This window comes from Frankliniella occidentalis, unplaced genomic scaffold, assembly GCF_000697945.3.
Source record: "Frankliniella occidentalis isolate FOCC.00 unplaced genomic scaffold, Focc_3.1 Scaffold14, whole genome shotgun sequence".
Taxonomy (NCBI): domain Eukaryota; kingdom Metazoa; phylum Arthropoda; class Insecta; order Thysanoptera; family Thripidae; genus Frankliniella; species Frankliniella occidentalis.
Genome location: NW_026267144.1, coordinates 1,738,524 through 1,744,810, shown reverse-complemented (window position 1 = coordinate 1,744,810; position 6,287 = coordinate 1,738,524). Strand labels below are relative to the sequence as shown.

The 6,287-nt window shown below is 53.7% G+C and overlaps 1 protein-coding gene across 1 annotated transcript in view; it reads left to right on the top strand.

Moving 5' to 3' along the window:
• Nucleotides 1-6,287, top strand: part of LOC113203445 (G-protein coupled receptor 52) — a 15,591-nt gene that overhangs the window by 3,179 nt on the left and 6,125 nt on the right. The gene's annotated exons all lie outside the window — the stretch shown is intronic.

The window sequence follows — 6,287 nt, the reverse complement described above, 5'->3', positions numbered from 1 at the left end:
TCACTCACTCACTCACTCACTCATTCACTCTCTCTCTCTCTCTCTCTCTCTCTCTCTCTCTCTCTCTCTCTCTCTTCTCTCTCTAACTCCTTCTGCCACTCCACTCATTCCGGTGGCGCTGCGGTCGGGCGTCGCAGAACGAGTTGCATTTTGTGTTCTGTTGGCGGAAAATATGGTAAAGTTGTCGAGACAAAGAGCGAATCAAGCAGCATAAGAAACAGTCGCGATACAGCAGGTATGATATCCTTTTCAAGTAAAGACACGAGTACGAGCGAGGGGCATTTTACACAAAAAACGGTCCCGTTGATTCAATCGAAAGAAAATGTGGTAAAATAAATTTCTTGACTCAATGGGATTTCATTGATTTGAGGGGAAAATTCCCATAGAGTAATGCTCGCTTAAAGTTGGGGAAAATTCTATCATACTTTCCATCGGTTAATTTTCCGTTGATCGAAGGGATTCTACGTTAATTCAATGGAACCATTTTCTTGTGTGAGCGAGCGACTGATAATGAGAGAGTCAGAGACTTGTGTGTGCAGTGTGTGTGCTCCCACTCACAACCCCCATGCCGCCACACACAGGACGAGCCGAGGGGCGAAAAGAGAGAATAGCGGGGATATTGCCGCGCCCAGAGTATCGGGCGATGGTTATTGATATCGCTCTCTGATTGCTATCCCTGCAGCAGCCTGTGCAAAACAATGATGCTAATTATGACTAATAAGAATCAGTGATACGGTCTATGTCTCTGGACTCCGAAACGTTTCACCTCGTCCAGCTCAGGTGAGCGGCCATGGGACCACAAATGAAAATTGTGAGGAAAATGCGACATCATTCAAAATTTAAGAAATTCACTCGTGCCGGTTGAATAAAAACCAAGGAAATTACCGCATATTCTTTGAGGAGACTTCCTCAAAATCTGAGGAGTTTTCGCTAACTATGGGGGTTTCTCAAAGTTTTTCCTTTTTCCCTCAAAAATAAGGCATTGTTTTTACCGTGAATGTGCCGGTGTTTGAGTTTGCACTGGTAAAACAAGTGTTCACAGTTTAAACACCAACGTGTGGAAGTTATGATTTTAAACATATTACATGGTGTTTAACTCAAGTTGAACACTTGCGTGGTGTGCACATTTTAAACGTTTTGCACAGTTTAAATTCTGCACACTTGTACACACACAAATCTATTGGAACCATATGGTGTGCAGCTGCTTTACTTTTCGGTAGTGTTGAAATTTTAAACACTAATTGACGTTTAACCTAGTTAGACACCACCACAATGTGTTGAGAAAATGCACAGCACACTTGAACTCAAACACCAATTGACGAGCAACATTAAATAATTGTTTTACCAGTGTGACTTCGTAAGCACGTAAGCATACAACAGTAGAAGTTAAATCTGTGCAAATCTGCCTGCTCAAATATTGTTTGCAGTGTGCCTTGTTGGCCCGGCGAGACGCCCCCCGTTTTTGTTGGTCCAGTAATTGGCGACCTGACCCCAAGCTCACTGCCGTACTGCCGTGCAATCACGCTATCGTCTCGCCACCTCACTCGGTCCCGACCAGTAAACGCCCCCCCCCCTCTCTCTCTCTCTCTCTCTCTCTCTCTCTCTCTCTCTCTCTCTCTCTCCCCCTCTCTCTCTCTCTGAAACACACACGACGATCAGGCTCGTACGGACAAGCGAGCGACGGTCCACCTGCCTCTCCTCAAAGTAGGGAGCCGATTGCTTGGATTGCTTTTGGCAGAAATAAAACAATCTTCTTCTTGCCGCGCTCTTGCGGTTTTTGCGAAAGAAGGAGAGGGAAAATAATAAAAAAGAGAGTGATTTGGGGGGGGGGGAATGGAAGAGAGACAAAGACATTCACACTCGCCCTTGTCCGTACTCCACTTCCTCCTCTTTGACGTCTCCTCCTCTGCTGGCTGGGCTGGGCGGCGGCCACGATCCCTCTCCTCCCCCTGCGGAGGCTGCGGAGGCTGCGGAGGCTGCGGTCCAGTCCAGCCGGCGGGACGGGACGCGACGGGCGCACTGTGCTGCACACGGCGCTGCAGCTCACGGCGCACTCCAGCCAGGTCCACTCCAGCCGCTCCAGCCTCGTCTCCAGTCGCACCGCGAGGACAGAGTGTACCGCCAAGTGAAGTGTGACGCGCGGGCGACCCGGGGAAGGACCGTGTCGGCCCGAACCTCTCGAGCAGGTCCTTCACCACCGCCACCAACAATAACTTCCTTCGTCGGGGTGCAAGTGCTGCACGGTTCTGCTGGGAACTACGGAAGAGCGGTAAGGACATGACCACTAAAGCACCCTTGATGATGTGAAAGTACTCTCCAAATAATGCCAAAGGACATTTTTCCCGCAGTGGAATAATGCATTATTTGTGAGCTCGCTCTACCAGATGCAATTTTTACATCTAAACAGCTACAACTGCTGGACAATACAAAAATTTTGCGTGAATTTTTTTCACAAACTGGTTACCCTTTAGATTGAAAAAAAAATTACATCTACAGATTGGGCTTTCATACAGCCCCGCGGTTCCCTCTTTTACTTGTGCTTGAAAATAGCAGGAAATCCTCGCGTGGTGGTATGGAAAATGGTAATAGCCGCGACAGTGTAGCGGTGCGGCGTGAGGAGGCGCGCCATGCCCGCGAGAGTGTGAGGAGGCTCGAAACATTTCGTGTGGCCATATTACATGCGTGGATACCGCGGCATGAAAAGAGATGTCGCATCCCAGAAAGGAAGCCGGCCAAAAGGCATTTTCACGAGTCGCGTGCGATGTGTTTGTGTGTGCGGCTCGGCGTCATCGGCGTCGTATCCGACCGAACCCAAAGTGAGTTGAGTTGCGCGAGTAAGCGACACGACGTTGTCCTGCACGCCCATCGACGCGCGTGCCCCCCCCCCGCACACACTAGCACGGATTTGTCCCCTCGGTGGTCACTCGCGATACGTTTTATAGCCTCTCTCTTTTCTTCGTCTTCCTTTGCTAATAGACCATTTCAGGGGAGGTGATAAGAAGAAGAAAACAATCAACAAACCGGAAAAGCACTGCCTTCTAATCGCCCCCCACCCTCCGTCCCTCCTCACCCCTCGCCTAACTGTTTCCTGTTTTGGTGATTCTTTTCTTCTTCTTGTCATCGCCACTGAAATGGTCTATTCCGCGGTGTCTCTTGCTCTAAAGAGCAGTTTTAACAAAGAGACCTAGGCAAGTGTTGGCCTAACTCGGTATATTTGCTCTCTTAGCATTTAAAGGTGACGTTTGCCGGTATTTTTTTTCCATGAGCAGAGGGAAGCGAGTAAGTTTCGAAGTTGCACAGAAATTGAGATGAGGTGAAATTATTGTTTTTCGTAATTATTCCGAGTTTGAGTATAGTCGGAAATTAACAGTTGCCTATGTCTCCTCGTACATACCGTACCACGTACTCGGTACTGTTCGGAAGCCTTGGTGGTCGCGGTTGCCGGCGTTTCCCTGACGAGGTGACAACACTCCGGGCGCGTGCTCACGGCCGCCGCCGTCCCCCCCGTCTACGGCACTGCTCGAGTGCGTGAGTGTGCGTGAGTGTGCGCGCGCGCTCCCAAGTGCAAGTGCGAGTAAGTGTGTGTGTTTTGCTTTCGCACGTCGCGGTTAGCAGACCAGGCTGCGTGCGGCAGCTGCCCATAAGGGTTTACCCCTCTTCCCCCTCTTCCTCCTCCTGCCGTCTCGACTTGTCGTTATGCCGCCAACACCCGCCTCGCCTGCCTGTGCACAGGTAGCTCCCCGTTGTTCCAACAAGATGTGTGCGATTGATGGATGTGACATTGTGACAAGCTGCTTGACGCCCGCAGCTGCCGCAGCTTGCTGCAGCTTGCCGCAGCTGCCGTGATCCTATCGCGCCGCCGCTACTTAACCTCCGAACAGGAAGCGGCAGCGGCGGCTCCAGTCGGCGCGACGGTTTGTCACCGCGAGGCGCGAGGCGGTGTGGAGTGCAGCAGGCGAGCCAACGGCGGCAACGGCGGCCGGAGTGAAACACAAACTAGCGGCGCCTCTAGGCCATTCCAAAAGTTGGGCAAGAGCGGAAGTTAATAGTATACCCAAGTTATTGTGCACAGACGCGGTAGTTTTATTTCAAGCAGAAGCAGTTTTTACAGGACAAGTAGTGCGTTATGCTTTCTCCTCGACGCATCAGAGTAACCGCACGCATTGACTTCCCACCGTCGTCGCAACTTCCCGCACAACAGTGTTGTAGTTCTGTAAACATTCGAAGAGATAAGAGAATCTCGGTCGTGTAAGTCTTCGTAATTGAAATAATGGAAGCGATAAACACGAAATGTACAAAACAGCAATGTGGGATGAGAAGGGGGAGGATGTAGAGCGGAAGGGGGGGAGGGGAAACAAAGAAAAATTTATAACTTTTTTATCAAAGCGGTTGTGCGATATTTTCTCAAGAAAAGATGCTATCAATCGGTCCCATTTCTCCTCGGCGCGACGACAGCGAGGCGGGCCGGGCGGGGGGAGTTCGGCGAAGGGTGTTGGCCTTTGCACCACGAGCGGCATGGCGCGGCGCGGCGGCAGCGTCGTGCATTGTTTGGTCGTCGTTTTGTCCGGCTGCCGTGCGCTGCGCTGCGCCGCGCGGGGCATGAGCTCATGCCGTGTATGGCGGACATGGCGGGACCCGGGCGACGCGACCAGGCCGCCGCCGCCGCCGCCGCCGCCGTCTGCCTCCTGCTTCCAGCAGCTCCCGAGCGCCGCGGCGTGCGCGCTCCGCCTAGGCGTGCTCACGGAGGTGCTTCTGCTCCTCCGCGTGCCACGGTGACGCCACCCTCTGTGTCTGCTGCAGCGCCGAGCAACATGCGATGACGTCAGCCGGCGGGCCGCGGGTGGGTCGCCGGGCGGCGCCCCTGCTCCCGCTACTGCTGCCCGTGCTGTGCGCCGTGCTGGCGCCGTCGTCCTGCTCCACGGACCTCCTAGCGCACCACCGGCACCAGCACGGCGGCGTGAACCTCCAGGGCCAGCCGGAGGCCGGCGGCCACCTGCAGCAGCCGGCCCTGCAGGGCCGCCACCACCACCAGCGCCACGAGGTCGGCGAGGACAACAGCGTTGACGTCCAGCCGGCAGCACCGAGCCAGCCCAGCCAGCCCACCACGACGAGGCTCTACGCAGCGGGGTGAGTCCAGGCGTCTCTTTATCAACATTGTGTTGAGTAAACTAACCAAGCACATTTACGCGACGTTGGGAAGCAGGTTTTCTTTTCATTCACAGTTCACAGAGGGGGTTTTCTTCTTCTTTTTCCCCTCCAAAGTGACTTTAACGCTGGCGTGCATTAGGCCGCCCGTGTCTCATTATTGATATGTCGTTCTGCGACACTCGACAGTGGAGACGCTGGGCGGAGCGCAGGATACATGCCTTCTTACTTCCCTTTTACATTTCTTTCTTTTCTTGTTTTTGTTACGAAGAGACTCTTGTCTCCATTTCAATGTGCTCGGCCGGCCGTGGCCGTGGCTCGGCTGGCCGGGCGAGGCGATCTCCGATGCGTTTTCCGATGCGAGGCGATGCGATCGGTTCGGAATGGTAATGATGTGTCTGCTCCGTCCCCCTGGTCCCCCCCTCGCCCGGGGGAGCATGGGTCGCCGCGCCGGCCGGCCGGGACGGGCTGGACCACGCCTGCGGGCACGCCAGCCAAAGCACGCCATTAGTAACCTGGGCGGGGCGCGGAGAGCTCCGGGGAGGGGTCGACCACGTAGAGAGGTGCAACAGTACGAGCAACAACAGTGCACCGGGGAGAAAGCAAGTGACCCAACGCTCAAGGACGTCTGGGCTGCTCCGCGAGTGCGGTGTGCGTTGTGCTGTGTGCTTGTGTGTGTGTGTGCACGACCGTATGTTTATCTTTGTATCGTAGTACTATGGGATGATTGTTGTTTGATCCAATCGCCAATCGACCAACAACTGCAACGAATAATAAGAAAAGAGATTTAAAAACGATGTGGCATTCTCTTCGGACGGCCCTGAACTCTTTTAATTCGTAAGGTTCTCCCGAAAAACAACGGGGTCGTCATTAGGGTGCGGAAAGAGTCGCACCCCGCCCTTGCCAATAATTTTGCCTCCATACTTACTTTTTAGTTTTTGTTTTTTTGTTTTTTTATCTTGTAATTTTATTTTTTGGCCAGAGCTTTGGGAGGTGGCGCGGCTGGCGCGGCTGGGGCGGCCCGGTTGGACCGACCGCGTGTCGCACCCATACACATAAAGCCGGTCCACCACCGCGTCCCGATGCATAAAGCCCACTTAGCGGCACGTGACTCGCGTGGCGAGCAGCGGGGTGTGGCGGGG